Source organism: Eptesicus fuscus, chromosome 14 (assembly GCF_027574615.1).
Source record: "Eptesicus fuscus isolate TK198812 chromosome 14, DD_ASM_mEF_20220401, whole genome shotgun sequence".
In the NCBI taxonomy this organism is placed as follows: domain Eukaryota; kingdom Metazoa; phylum Chordata; class Mammalia; order Chiroptera; family Vespertilionidae; genus Eptesicus; species Eptesicus fuscus.
The window spans coordinates 48125418-48140943 of NC_072486.1; the positions used below are offsets into that span (position 1 = coordinate 48125418).

At 40.4% G+C, this 15526-nt stretch overlaps 1 protein-coding gene across 1 annotated transcript in view; it reads right to left on the reverse strand.

Annotated features, from left to right (window-relative positions):
* CNTNAP2 (contactin associated protein 2) overlaps nt 1-15526 on the reverse strand; it is a 1332959-nt gene that overhangs the window by 143512 nt on the left and 1173921 nt on the right. The window lies entirely within an intron of this gene.

Here is a 15526-nt window from a genome sequence, read left to right on the forward strand (position 1 = left end):
TTGACAAATGACACCCCATCCATCTGTCATTCAAAGACAGGAAGGTAGGAGTTATTAAGCTAAAAACAAACAAACAACACACAAAAAACAAAACCCTAAACCAAACAAAAAAACAAAAACAATGACAAAAAGACCTCAAAGACAGACAACAGTATGATGATTACCAGACAGAAAGGGAGGTGTAGGGAGGTAGAAGAAGGTATGAGGGGATAAATAGTGATGGAAGGAGACTTTACTTGGGATGGTGAACACACAATACAATATACAGATGACGTATTATAGAATTGTACCCCTGAAACCTATATAATTTTATTAATCAATGTCATCCCAATAAAGTCAATAAAAGTTATTTAAAAAAAGAAGCATCACAGACTTAAGATTACAGACTCTGTGGCCAGAATCCCATGCATCTGAATCCCAGTTGTGCCACTTACAAGCTGTGTGATCTTGGGGAAGTTACATACCTCTGTCTGGGATTCCTCATCTATAAGATGGAGATAATAATATCTATCATCCAGGGTTGATATGAGAATTAAATGAGTTCATATTTATTAAATTCTTGGAAAGAGTCTGGCACACAGTAAATGGCACTGCATAAATATTTCTTAAATACAGTAAAATGTGGGTTCTAAAAAAAATAAAGGCAGGAGTCACCCTGAGTTCCTTTGTTTCTATTGTCTCATAACTGTCTCTTGACTCTGTTCTCGCCTCTGGATCTCCTCTGTTGTGCCTCAACTTCAGACACCCAGGTCCCACTTGGAAAACTGCAGTGACTTCATAAAAAGTGTCTTTTGATGGGTCTCTTAGTCACAGTCTTTCAGATTGACCATCCTTATGTGTGTTGCTCCTAAACTTCAATTATATCCCTTTTAAAAATGTTGGGATATAATTTGTGTGTGTGTGTGTGTGTGTGTGTGTGTGTGTGTGTGTGTGTATCACTGGATATATTTCAGAGAATCTGTAGATCTTATGAAATTTCCAGCAACAGTACGTGTGTATGCCTTTTTCTGGGGAAAGGGTTAATAGTTTTCATGAGATTTCATGACCTAACCCTCAAAAGATTCAGGAGTAATAAAAAAATTAATTCATTATTTTCTGACAAACAATACATTGAGATGCTCAGTGTAGTTAGGCACTGTGCTAGATGCAGACTCGGCTTCCAGAATGACCTGCATTACCCTCACTGTCTGGCCCTGCTCCCTTCTCAGCCACATCCCCCACCCCCTCTGCATACTCTGCATGTGGTCCAGCCTGATTGCCTTACTGGCTTATCATATGTACTTCCTTCCCATCCACCTCTCCTCCTTACTCATGCTTGGATTCCATCTCCTTCCCTAAGTGTCACACGCCATACACAGGGCTCCTCCTAAGTCCTCATAGCTCCTCCTTATAACTTGAGTCCAACAGGTGTGACCTTGTTTGCTTTCAAGTTAGTGAACATGCCGTGGAACCTCCTATATGCTCAGCCCATGCTGATGATGAAAGCAAACACGATGAGGACCTGTTGTCTAAGGGAGTTCACTACTGGCTGGGAGACAGAGTAAACACATCGTTTGAATACAGCATGTGATCTAGAATAACAGAGTGTGTGGGGAGAAACAGCAGGAGGAGAGAAAGATGGGCTCTTTCTGTGGGTGGGATGTGGGATTGTCCGGATTACTTCACTAGGCAGGTGACTCTGAGTTGGGTGTGGACAAGTGGGAATGTATTTGCAAGGTGAACAGGAGGGTGAGGGTCTTCCTAGCACGGGAGATAGCAGGAACACAGGCACAGGAGGATGAACCAGTATGGGGTTCAGGAAATTAGATCAGAACTTCTCAATCTTGGCTGTGCTTTGAGAATTATATGTCTGAGGCAAACTCTTAGGAGTTCTGATTGGATTGGTCTGGAGAAAGGCCTACCTATTGTATATTTCATCATTTGCTCAGCTAAGTCTCATGTTCAGCCAGGACTAAGCATTGCTGCTCTAGATGTGGGGTGACCTGTGGCTGACTGTAAAGTTCTTGAATCGCAGAAAACTTGCAGGATTAGCACAAAGAATTCCCATATCCTCCATAACCAGATTCCCCCAACTTTTAATACTTCACCTCATTTATCTGTGTCTGTGCATTATAAATACACATGTAATATATATACACATGGAGACTAATTCCTGAACCATTTGAGAGCAAGTTGAAGTGAAGAAACCAACATTGATACAATACTATTTTCCCATTTCTGAAAAAAATATATAAACAAACACAAATATCTGTATACACACAAATAATTTTGGAAAACCATTTTGAGGCTATGTATATGTACATGTATGTGTATATGTACATGTATATATATTTCCATGTAGAACTTTTTTTGCAGATAGGTTAATACAGGGGCATACCACTGACTCTTTCATTCTGGGAAGAGAAGAGAGAGAAGGAACATGGGTGTTCTACTAACCCGTCCCACTGTGTGCCACGGGAAAATCATGGAACTAAGTAGTTCACGAGAATGAGAACTTTTGAGGGTAAGAACTTTGTGCCCTCAGCCAGTCCCTGGCCTCCAACAGGTATGCAATAAATATATGTTTAATTGAGCTGAACTGAAGTTGAATTTTTAAATAGCAACAGTATATACTTCAAATAGCTGGTCCACACTGACCTTTCTTAGGTGATATTTTTCAGTTTAATTTTCTTTGTAAAGTGGCTTCTTGAGAGAAATGCTATTCCGTCAACTTAGACATCACCGTGAAGTAAAATAGCAGTCAAATAATGAAAGTATTATAAGATACATTAAAATAATATATCTAAAAGAATTAAGTGACTTACAGCATAATGGATACTATAAGACATGTTGGCAATGTGTTTCTATCACTAGCTATAATTTTTCAAGGGCAGTTTCTCCAAAGAAGTTATAATATGAGGTAAAAAGCAAAGACTCACCTCAAATAAATCAAGAAATTATCTATCAGTACATTTTGGAAAAAAATAAGTTTAGGATTATGAATTATCTGTGTTCCTGAAAATGAGGTTGTTATTGAAAAGTTATTATACTTTGACCTTTGGCAGAAGGAGAAAGGAAGTCAAATGATAAGAGGAAAAAGGAAAAGAAGAAAAAGAATACATTTTGATAATTCATCACATTATCACACATGGCCTTGGATGACCGACTCCGTGTGCCACCAGCAGAAAGAACCCTCCGACACCTGCATGGGGAAGCCTGTCACTTGCTCAGGGAAAGGAACATTGTGGGCCCTTTGCCAGATCCTCTTTTCCTTCTGCTTCGATGGAGATAATATTCTCAAATGAGAAAACAGCTTCAGTTATAAAACTGACAACTAAAATTTTACTCATATTTTCCCCTCTGTTAGAAGCTTTCCCCCTTTTTTTCTACCACATCTGTGCAAAAAGAATAGAGGTATTCATAATTGTGTAAAATACAGTTATTCTTATATGGAATAAGTTAAAAATACTTGCAAAAAGCTTTCTGTAGCTCTCTTGATACACATACATACATACATACATACACATATATGTACATAAATATACTATATACATACATAAAATCAAACTCCAAATGGTCTTGCAGAAAATACGTGTTTATGTGTATTTTTGGGACATATGTATATAAATATGTATGCATATATTTTCCCTCAGAAAATATATGAAAACACACACACACACACACACACACACACACACACACACACACACACACACTATCTGGAATACCTCAACATAGTTTTCTGAAAAGCATTTGCTGCTTAGTGACCTGCTGAGCTCTCATTTGCCCGAGTTTTCTTACTGACCTGTCCTTTGACATGAAGGGAACAGCAAGAGCAAGTCCCACTGGCGGGTGAGAGGACAGCCCAGGGAAAAAGTGCACCAGAAAATGTTGCTTCAGGTTCAGAATTCCCCAAAAGGCTCTATGTATTATTTCAGCACCCAGGCCAATCATTCAAAGAAACACAGCCTGAAGGCACAGGTTTCTGGTATTTTAAGGCTTCGATCTTCTGTTTAATGTAGAGGATCCTGGCTCAGGAAGTGAGATTGTCCCTATTCCAACGTATTCATTTGCCTTTTCTGCTTGTAATATTCTGTTCCAGAAATAGAGCTCAACAGCCACATATATCACATTTTAAAACTAGAATATTTCCCTGCCTCTTATCATTTCTTTTGTTCCATAGTTTGGGGGAAGGTTTAAAAGTTACTTCTTTCTAGTTTCTCATTTTCCCATAGTCCTGAGTGTAAACAAATGTCTGCAAACATAGCCTTGTTCAAATGGCACCTTTGTTTAGAAAGGATGGAGACCCGAGATGGTGCGTTAAAATGTACAGAGCCTGCCCATCCCTGGCTTCATTCTAATTGGAACTGACCCCCTGGAGAAGGGTAGGAAGCCTGGTTGCATATAAAACCTGCTTCAGCTTAACTGGGTTGTCTCCTGAGAATCAGGAAAACCAACTATGTGAGTCTTCTCATGTCGATGAAAAAAGGGAAACCTTTGAAGACAAAGTGGTTTAATGAATTCAGTCTGAAAGTTTTTTTTTTTTTTAAAAAAGTAAGTTCTTGTATTTGGCAATGGGAGAAATGAGATAAAATAGTGTAAACATAAAATTTTACATTTTGAGACTGATGAGCATTATTAGGTAATGGGTATGAGGTCAAAAGGTGGAAAAACTTAAAACAGCATGATAAAGCAAATGATCACAAGTAAAACCGTGTAATTGGAGTGTGAGGTGTTTGAAGACTTTTGGCCATCCCTCCTTTCTCATGCCAGACATTCCCATGCCTTTCTCTTTTGTCATGCTATATCGTGAAAGCCACATGGCAGTCACAGTCTGATCATTAAAAATACTCTTTCCACCCTGGCTGGGTAGCTCAGATTGTTAGAGCATCATCCTGACACAAAGGTTGCAGGTTCGATCCCCAGTCAGGGCACATACAAGAATCAACCAATGAATGCATGAATAAGTACAACAGATCAATGTTTCTCCCTCTCTCACTTCCATTCTGTTTCTAAAATCAATCAATAAAAATAAATACTCTTTCCAAATGACGTTTTGCTTTTTAATTCTTTCATACTTGTATTTGAATGTAAATCTGACAATCTGAGAGTTTATTTCCAATTAGATGAAGGAAGCATAATGTAGAGAAAACACAGGAGCAGTGAGGGAGGCAATGAACTTCTGCCCCTCTGTTGATGGCGGGGAAGTGGGGCATCACTGCTTCTGCTAAGTCTCATCATCTGAATCGGATGCCTCTCCACTTTCTCTAGAGCTCAGCGCCAATTCTGAGAGTGTCTACCATTTACAGAAAGTTAGAAACAATGTTATTTAGCCTTACAGTACCTTGGGATACATGTCATTATCTAGGCTCTACAGATGAGGGAACAGAGACTCAGAGAAGGCAAGTAACTTGCCTGAGGTCACACAGCAAGCAAGTTCTTGCTATTAACTATTATCTAGTGCTGCCTTCCAATGTTTTTTACTCATCCTTTATCTGGAAGAAATATCTAAAAAATGCAACTTAGCATTTCTCCTTTTTAGAAACTGACTCTGGAGGGTGGGAGCCGAGGAGGCATGTTTTGAAGATCTGGCAGGCAGAGGGCTATGGTTTCTGCTACCCAGGAGTCTTTGAAATGCTCTCCATCAGCACTGTCCAATAGGAATACAGCATGAGCCACATTGATGATTTTAAATTCTCTTGTAGCCACATTAAAAAAGTGGAAAAAAAAAAAGGTCATGAATTAATTTAAATAATGTATTTAATTTAGCATATCCAAAATATTATCCTTTCAACATGCATTTGATATAGAAATTACTGAGACATTTTACATCTATTTTTTTCATTCAACATCTTTAAAATCCTCTGAGTGTTTTCTGCTTCTAGCACATCCCCATTTGAACTGGTCCCATTGCAAGTGCTCAATAACCACACATAGGTAGCAGCTGCCACACTGGACAGCACAGCCCTAACGAAAGAAAGGGGGAAAATAAAAGCATTTGCCAATGTCAGCTGTTCCCGCCGGCCTCTGGAGAGGTGAGGTTTTTATGTGTGCGTTAAAATCATCCTTTTAACTACAAAGATGCCTACATTCTATCCCACACCATTGAATGAAAATTTCTGGTAATGGCCTTTGGATGTACCTAAGGAAAGAGGAACTTGAAAATTCATATTTCTAGTTCAAGCCTCTTAAGAGTAAAAAAAACAAAAAACCTTGAAGTTGTTTAAAATATGCCTCCCACCTATCTCTTTCAGGAATCTGGGGAGATGATACATGGAAGAGTGTGGCATTTAGAATCAGGGCCATTTCTCACTATCAGACATTTGCATAGTAGCTTAGAAAATTGCTTTTCTGAGTTAGGAAAGAGGAGATAATTTAGCCAAAGTGATCATTTCCTAACGTACATCACTCCTCTGCTCAAAACCCCCTTGAATGGATCTCTGTTTTTCTCTGAGCAAAAGCCACGCTCTTACCATGACCTACTATCCCTAGCGATCAGGGCCTTTTCTCCCCATTCCCAGGCCCTGTTGCCTCCCTCACTGCATTTCCCTCTGTTCTTCCCATGGCTGCCCACTCCACTCCCTCCTCAATGGCCTCTTTGTGTTCTCTGAGCACCCACATTGGACCAATTTCTAGCCGGGGCTTAGAGATCAATATTTTTAAGAAGCTCTGAGTGTCAGGGCAGTGCATGGCCTCTTGGCTATCGTACTAAATAGGTTTTTTTCTCCACAGAGCTTCCGGGAAGCACGAAGCAACAGTGAACTCAGGTCATGTTTTCTAACTAGCACTTTGAACGCAAACACTCCATGGAGCTTTAACCGACTGCCGCGACAAGGGTAGGACTACAATGTTCTCGTGTAAGTTCCAGCGCCTAACAAGGACACATCTGAAAGGATGGCCACTGCGCGTTAATATAGAGAATCCACACACAAGAACAAAATGTCCCCAAGAAACTGTTAGGGGATGCTACGCATGGGGAGGACATGGCTGCCCCAATCCTCACAGCCCTAGTGCAGGGATGCAGTTATTTTCACACAGGAGATTTTAAAGGGGCTGTAGCAGATACTGACTTATCTTAACCACTAGGCACCTCACTGAAGCACCCAGATTAGGAGTCACTTTAAAGCATATAAGGCAATTAATAATCTACATTAGGTACCCGATGATTTACAAACTTTTATAAAACACTCTCAAAGATGTTTTAATTCTTGGATAATTTCCCACTGCCAAACCTATCACCTCAAAAAACAAATTGCACCGAGCTGCCCATCCCTAACCTGAGGCTTCAAAATAAAACTAGAACAAGGCTGTAACCTGCCACCCCAGAGATGGGAGCTTTGCATAGCAGACAACAGCCTTGGTTGCTACAGGCCCGGCTTAGGTCGCCTGGGCCAATCTGTTTGCAACCTAACCACCATCAATCTTATTGGCCACCTTGGCATTGTTCCCTTAATGTGGAAGTCAGGCGTCTCATTTCACAGTTTCTGTCAGGTTGAGATCTGTGCAGGGAAAGGATACATGGGTTCAGGGTCCAGTGGGTCCAGTAGGAAATAACCCTCTAGCCTTCCCAGCGCTTCAGGGAGACCCCAAGTGGTGCCCACACAAATGGAGCTGGAAGATCTAATCTCCTCTGTGCAGGATGGAGGGGAATGGTTGAGACATGATTGGCAGGAACCCTAGTTATTTTTTAAAAACATATAACTTGCTTTTATTAAACAGGGAATACAAATCAATACATTTTCTGAAGAGGCAGATATCTCAGTAGCTTTAGTGAAAACCAACTTAACATCAACTTATTTGACACAGCTTTTAGAATAAGTGAGCAACTAAATTCTTAAAGTAGGAATAGAATATTAACAAGCTCTAGACTAGTGGTTTTCAACCTTTCTAATGCCGCGACCCTTTAATACAGTTCCTCATGTTGTGGTGACCCCCCAACCATAAAATCATTTTCGTTGCTACTTCATAACTGTAATTTTGCTATTGTTATGAATCGTAATGTAAATACCTGTGTTTTCTGATGGTCTTAGGCAACCCACAGGTTGAGAATCGCTGCTCTAGAGCTTAAGTCCATCAGAAATAATTTTATGGTTGGGGGTCACCACAACATGAGGAACTGTATTAAAGGGTCGCGGCATTAGAAAGGTTGAGAACCACTGCTCTAGACTCTAGAACACTTGTAAGCCAACAAATTAGGCACTGTTTTGCTTAACAATTTTAGCTTTAATATATATATATATATATATATATATATATATATATATATATATATACATATATATATATATTATTTAGGATATTAGCATCTGAACTACATAATGACTTTATCATTTTACTTTAGTTAAAACCAAGATGTCTGGAACCTCCAATAGACTTTAAAGTTTTCCAAAACGGACATAAGCTAATCCTTATTCCTCTCTACATATTAAATGTGAAATAATTGTCACAATATATCAACATTTGCACAGGAAGATCTTTAAGGCTTCTGGCACATAAAATGTGCAATATGTGTGTGACAATATCATAATGATATACAGAAAATATTTAATATTTACCTTGTACAAATTAAGTTATAAAGATTAAAAAACCAAATCTTAGTTTTAAATGAGCTTTTCAGGTGAGATGTTTAAGCTGCTTTGCTAAACTCCTCTTCTTTCCATTAGTTTTGGTTTCAAAAGGCAGCTAGCTGCTTCAGCAGTGTGACAATAATGGGCTGATGGGGTACGATGAGCTGTCAGAGGGCTCAAGCCCTTCAGGATTGCTGAAATGCTTTCTTTTAGTTTAATTTTTCATTTTGTATGTGTGTGTTATTTCCATGATCAGAAAAATAAATGTTTGCCCTGAATGAGACATGGTCTGTCACTGGCAGATTAGACAGTTTGAACGCCAATGGTTTCTGTACAATGGCTGTTGTTTTGCTGTAAAAAATGTTAAAAAGAATGGATTGACATTTTGGCTTTGTTTCTGGATTTTAAAACAATTGTTATAGAGAGAATTTTTCTTATTGGGTGACCTTTTTTATTTTTTGTATTGCTGCAGGCTTTTAAAAAAGGCTTTTTTTGTTTTGTTTTAATATATACTTTTTGGATTATGTAATACATCAAAGGTCTTGCATTGCACTTTTTTCCAAGTAATCATCCATATTTGGATAAATGATCATAAATAATTAGGAAGTAATTATTGGAAAACTGGGTTCTAGACCAAGAAATTCTGATAAACTTCAAAATAAAACTAGACCCAAATTATTTTTAAAAAATGTGTTTGGCCAGGGACACATATTTCCAGTGCTAGTACAGGTGAATACTATTTGAAGTGGATTTATGGTAAGTTTTTGGTGTAAGAGGATAATTTTTCCTTTTGTGCATATTTTATGATGCACATTAATTTAGTAGCATATGTACAAAATTGGTAAATGAACATATAAATGAAAGTGTACAAATTGGGACTCATACTTAACATTGTTTTTTCCGCTAGAAACCTGCATTCACAGAGTCAGGGATGCACAGTCTCAAAGGGGAGTCCCAGCTCTAGATGATTCTCTCCCTGAGCCCAGATCCCGGTGCAAGCTGTGGCTTTCCTGGAAGGACATCAATGTGTCTCTGCGTATTGCCTGCTCCCACAGCTCAGTGGCTGTCCCCTGCCCTCTGCCTGAAAGAGCAGCTCCTTCATTATCTCCGGAGGTTAAGGGGACAGGCGTTAGAGCTAAATTGTCTATGCCCAAATCCTTACTCAGCCACTTAGATGGATAACCTCGGGCAAACTCCTTAATTTCTTTACGCATCAGTTTTCATGTCCATAAAATGGGTCTAGTAATCAGGGGATTAATGAATACATGCAGAATGCTTAGGAGAGTGCCAGGCATGCCATGAACTGCCATCATTGCAAAACTTCCCTGATCTCAGCTCCAAGGAGCCAGTCACCATTCTGCTCCCAACAACTCCCTCACTGAAGGGCAAGTTTCCAACCAGCCGCACCCCACCTCCTCAGCTCATCTCAATCCTGCCCCTGTGAACTCTTCCATGCTTGGACACATCAAGAATCAGAAAGGTCTACTTAATGGTTGATTTGTTTCATTTGAGATTTAGGCATTAGCCATTTGAATTATACTTTCAAAATATTATTTCCCTTGCTAAGTCTTATTCAAAACAATCTGGGAAACCTCATTTATGATTGCTCTTTGGGATTAGTAGTCAATGGATCCTGAATGTGGTCAGCTCTGGGGAGTTCATTGTATAGGTGTGTGCAAATGGGAGGTCCTTTAAAAGCTCGTTAAAAATGCTGTTTGTGCTTTTGCTTTCATCAGTGTTTGCAAAGCTAACAGTGAGACCCAGTACAATGACCAAGACAAAGACCATTAGATTTGACAGGTCAAATGTTGATGCGGGTGCTTTTTGGAAGGCATTTCTTATTCCCACTGCCATTGGCAGGATGGTAGGATGCATTTGTAGGATCGTGTGCTCTGAATGCCCGAGCAGCTCCCTTTCCCCTCCCCATGGTCTTTTCTGTGGTTCAACTCCAGGGGAAATATTAATGATTTCTTGGAAAGTAGTTGTTCAGGACACCAAGAAAATGGAGAAATAAAAGTGGCCTTCAGGTACCTGGCACGATTTTATGAGAGTCTCAATTACAGGATATATTACATCCTGACTTGGCTGATTTAATGAATATCACAGCTTTGGAATTGTCCATCGCTGGGACCTCAGATTATAAAAAATCGCATCAATGGAATAGGCAGGAGATGTCTTTGTGACATTTCATTGCCCAAAGACACACACTAAAACAAGATCGATTGTATTAGCATGTGATGCTCATGTAGTCAGAAAAGCTAGGTATAATTTAGGCTGTGAATTCAATGCTGCAGGGAAGGAAACTCTAAAAAGTCAACTAAGACTTCTATGGAAATCACTTTCACCATTTTCATTCTGCTTTTAAGCTGGCTGTTTTATTCCTATTTTTTTCTAGGGGTGGGGAGCTAGCATGAAAAATGTTCAGACTGAGAGATTCAATTGAAAAGGTGGTTCTAGAAAATGCTTCTTCTTCAAATATTTACCAAGCACCCAGTTTGTGCCAGGCATTGTGCTGGGGCTAGGGATACAAGCATAAAAAGATCTTAGCCCTTGTCTTGAAGCAATTTACAGTCAGACATTGTGACCGGTGTCTCAGACCCCTGAGAAATATAAGAGAAAGGAGAGCCATCCCTATTCCAGGGGCCTAGAAGAGGTAGTACTAGACCTCGTTATGGTTGGAGGAGTGGTCAGAGGCTTCCACCAATTAACTGGGTGTCTATTGAGTGCTGCTCATGTCCAGCACCCTACAAGATGACTAGGGATGAGATAACACAAGATGAAATAAGACAAGCAGTTTGTTAGTAAATGTTAAGTGCTTTTATACATAGCACAGGTCACTCGAGGCTAGAGTCATCTTAAAAGGCATCTTGATGGCCTGGCCAGTGGCTCAACCGTTAGGGCGCTGGACCTCACACCAAAGGATCTCAGGTGAGATTCCTGGTCAGGTACTTGGGTTGCAGGTTCGATCCCCAACCCTGGATTGGGTGCAGACCAGAGGCAACCAATAATGTTTCTCTCTCTCTCTCTCCCCGCCTCCCACCATCTCTCTCTAAAATCAATTAAAAGACAACTCGATTTCACCGCTTCTTCTCTCATTCTGATCCAAATTTCAAAGTATCTGACATTCATTTGTCCTAATTTGTGGTTTGTTGTAATGGCTATTTCCGTATTTTGTTGAAGATACATTTTTTTTGTCCTTTATTTCCTTCTTTTGATATCAGTGGCATTGAGGGAAGGAATAAAAATGTCTTTATTCTACTATATTTTTATTTGCATTTTCAGCAATCATTTTAATGTGGTATTTAAGGTCATCATTTTTATGGATGTTATGAATGCAAATATTCCTTTTTAAATATTGTCTATATTTTATTTATTTTGAGCTTGTGCACTCCTTCCCCTCTCTCTTTTTGAATTTTTCAATTACAGTTTACTTTAAATATTATTTTGTATTAGTTACAAGTGTACAGCAAAGTGGTTAAACAATTATACAGGGGTGGGAAAAAGTAGGTTTACAGTTTTGAGTACATGAAACACTGTATTTTTGTTTTATCATTTATTTATTAGTAATAATCATAACCTGCATGTCTTTTTCCATATGAACAACTGTAAACCCACTTTTGCCAACCCTTGTCTACTTCTATTTTACTAGTATTTCTCTAGGTTAGATTTCTTGAGTATAATTATTGGGTTAAATAGAATGTACACAGGTTACATTTAAAAAAAAAATCCTTACCTGAGGATATTTTTCCACTGATATTTTAGAGAGAGTGGAAAAGAGAGGGAAAGACAGAGAGAAATATCAGTGCGAGAAAAACACATTGATTGGTTGCCTCCTGTACATGCCTACAACCAAGGTACGTGCCCTTGACCAGAATTGAACCTGGGCCCCTTCAGTACGCAGGCTGATGCTCTATCCACTGAGCCGAACTGGTCAGGCCATAGGTTACATTTTGATAGATAATATCTGATTGACCCTGAAGTTCATTTTTGCGCAGTCTCTGATGGACTTGGTCAGTGTTGGAAGGGTCAGAATCCCCACTCCTGTCCATGCTGGGACATGGGCAAGTGGAACTTTTCAACCTGGTAGTGATTTCACTGTTATAAATGGGACCCTGTGCAGGCCCTCGGCCTCCCTTGAGTGGGCCTTTCTCAGCGACACATCAATCTTGCCGGACCTTTCTTTTAAATTCTTTGTTCTTCAGTAACTAAAGAAGAGTGAATTAAATTATAAAGAACCATTTCTGGCTTATTCACAACAATGAAGAAAAGAAAAAGAGGAAACACTATTGGTGTTCTGAGAACCAGGCTTCCTCAGGTAGTGCTGGGACATGGGCACTGCATTTTGGGGAATCAGGTTGGCTCCACATATGAAAAGCCATCATCATTTATACCCTCTAACCCTTCTCTCCCATATGGCAATCCAGCCCAAGTCATAATGTAAAACACTGAAATGCCATTTATAAAAACACTTACTGCAGTATTATCTATATATATAAAAGCCTAATATGCTAAGTGTCTGACTGCTCGATCAGTCACTATGATGCACACTGACCACCAGGGGGTAGACACTCTGAGCAGTAGGTTAGCTTGCTGCTGGGGTCAGGCCGATAGGGACTGGGCAAGAAGGGCCAACACGCCCTGGAAACCTTCAACGGTCCTTCGCCGGCCTGCCAACCTCCTGCAGTCCCTCCCCAGCTGGCCACCTCCTATCAGCCCCAATGGGGTCTGGGCGAGATGGCCCTGATGGGCGCCGATAGGGACTGGGTGAAATGGGCTGGACATGCCCTGGAGCCAACCTCCTGAAGTCCCTCCTCGGCCTCTAAAATATTTCTTCTAATTAATTTCCTTTCAATGTGCACAAATTTGTGCACCAGGCCTCTAGTGTACAATAAAAAAATTGGAAACAATTTCAAGAGCAGAAACAGAAATTGCCATTTCCCTCTTGTGTGACACTTACTAGTAGATTAAATACATTTTGGTAAATCCACTGGATAGAATATTAAGCAATCTTTTTTAATGGTGGGCGTGAAGACCAAGGGTTTCAAGGAAAAAATGTTTATGCTATATATGCTAATGCTATGTACAGAATGATCCATAGTAATTCTAATAGTATACATTGATTTAGGAACTCAGAATACATTTTCCTACAGTACAATATTCTAACAAGAATCGATAACTAAAGATTATTTATTTGGTAATGTAACTAAGTTACAGCTCTAATACAATCAGCCTAGTTTCTGGATCTGAGCTGCAGAAGGAGTGAGGGTAAGTTTCCTCTCTCTTGGCCAGTGCAGGACTGGCCTCAGGCAGATCGTGAGAGAAGAAGAGCGGCACTGACCAGCTCTCCCTCCTAAGATGTCCTTCCAGCCTCTTCTAAAGCCCCTCAGCTCTCTGTCCTCACAGAAGTCACTGTAACTACCTCCTTGAAGCTTGTCCAATGCCTTCCTCACTCCTAAATTACACGTGGGGAGTGTCTGTATTTGTGAGTGAGGGATAGGTATATTCCAAGGGACTATTGGGGACTGGCGGACCAGGCTCCTCTGGTCAGGCAGCCTCTACTGCTGCTGAAATCTCTCCCGGAGCAGTCAGCTCTGCCGCAGAGACTGCACCATCTTGAAGGGGAGACCGGCTGTGATAGGGAGACCAGCTGTGATTGGAAGCCCAGCCTTCCTTCAACTCGGGAGACCTTGGATACCTCCCGGGACCTTACAACCACAATGCCCAGGGACCAGCTGCCTCAGCTGGGAACCCACGAACACTGGGACTCCAGCCTCCCCAACTGCGGGCACCTAAAAAGTCTGTCCAGGGGAAGACAAAGTGGCACAAAATACACAGACGGGCCCTGCACCTTCTCACAGAGCAGATAGAAGGAACAGCTGAATTGAACAACACCCACCCAGAATTGGTGAATTAAACACAGCTGGTGAGGCAATCCGCAGACGGAAAGGTCAGATATTGCCTAGAGAAAGGTGAGATCTGGGATCCAGGCTGGAGGGAGAAACATGCGCAACAGGACCTAAAGTCTCTGAGGAAGACTGCACTCCACAAAATCCGCAGCCGTTGGGGTCAGTGTAGCCCTCAAATGGGGAAGGGGGTCCACAGGGCTGCTGGCAGAAGGGGACTCTAGATATTAACCCACAGCTGGACTGGGCCTAGAAAGGCAGCTGCTCAGAGCAAGGGAAAAAAGTCCTGTGCAGTCCAGGGGAAAAAGATGCGAGTATGCGTGCTTCCTCCTTGCTTTTTGCTTGCTAAGTCCAGTACATAGGATCCTCCAATTAAAAACACTCACCAAGACTGGAGGGGAGAGTTGTTTTTGTGGAAAATGGGGATCAGAGTGGGGAAAGATGAACAGAAAACCAGTTCTGGCGCAGTACGTCCCTCCAACCCAGTATTAAGTGCGTCAGGGAAAGCAATATCTAAATACTGGGTAGAGAGGCCTTTTGGCCCCAGATATTAAGACAGAAACACTGGACCCAGGGGTTTTATTAGAAATTGACTCTTGTGAGTAAATACAACTAAAGGCAGGCTGAGAACCAAAGTGAGCAGAGAGGTCCCACCTGCTTGAAAACAGGGTTGTGGCTTATGACACAGAGGAGCAGTGGATTGCAGGGAATTTCAATACTGTGTGGACTACCTGACAGGAAACAGACCTGCCAAGCAGAACAGTAGAGGAAGTGAATGACCTTCACTACTTCACTTTTTAATTTTTTATCTTTTACTTAACTAATTTTTTTCTCTCACTTGATTTTACCTTTTTTATTATATTTTAAACTATTATTACTACTATTATTTTAGCCCTTTTAAAAGTTTTATTTTATTTTGGAATTAGTGTTCTACATCCTATTTTTATTTTTCCTTTAGCATTATTTTACTTTATCTCAATTTTTCCTTTATGCCAACACTATCTTCCTCACTTTTCCCCCTTTTTGTCCTGTTTCTCTTACCTTGTTCCTGCTTTAGTTTTTATCTATCCTTTCTTT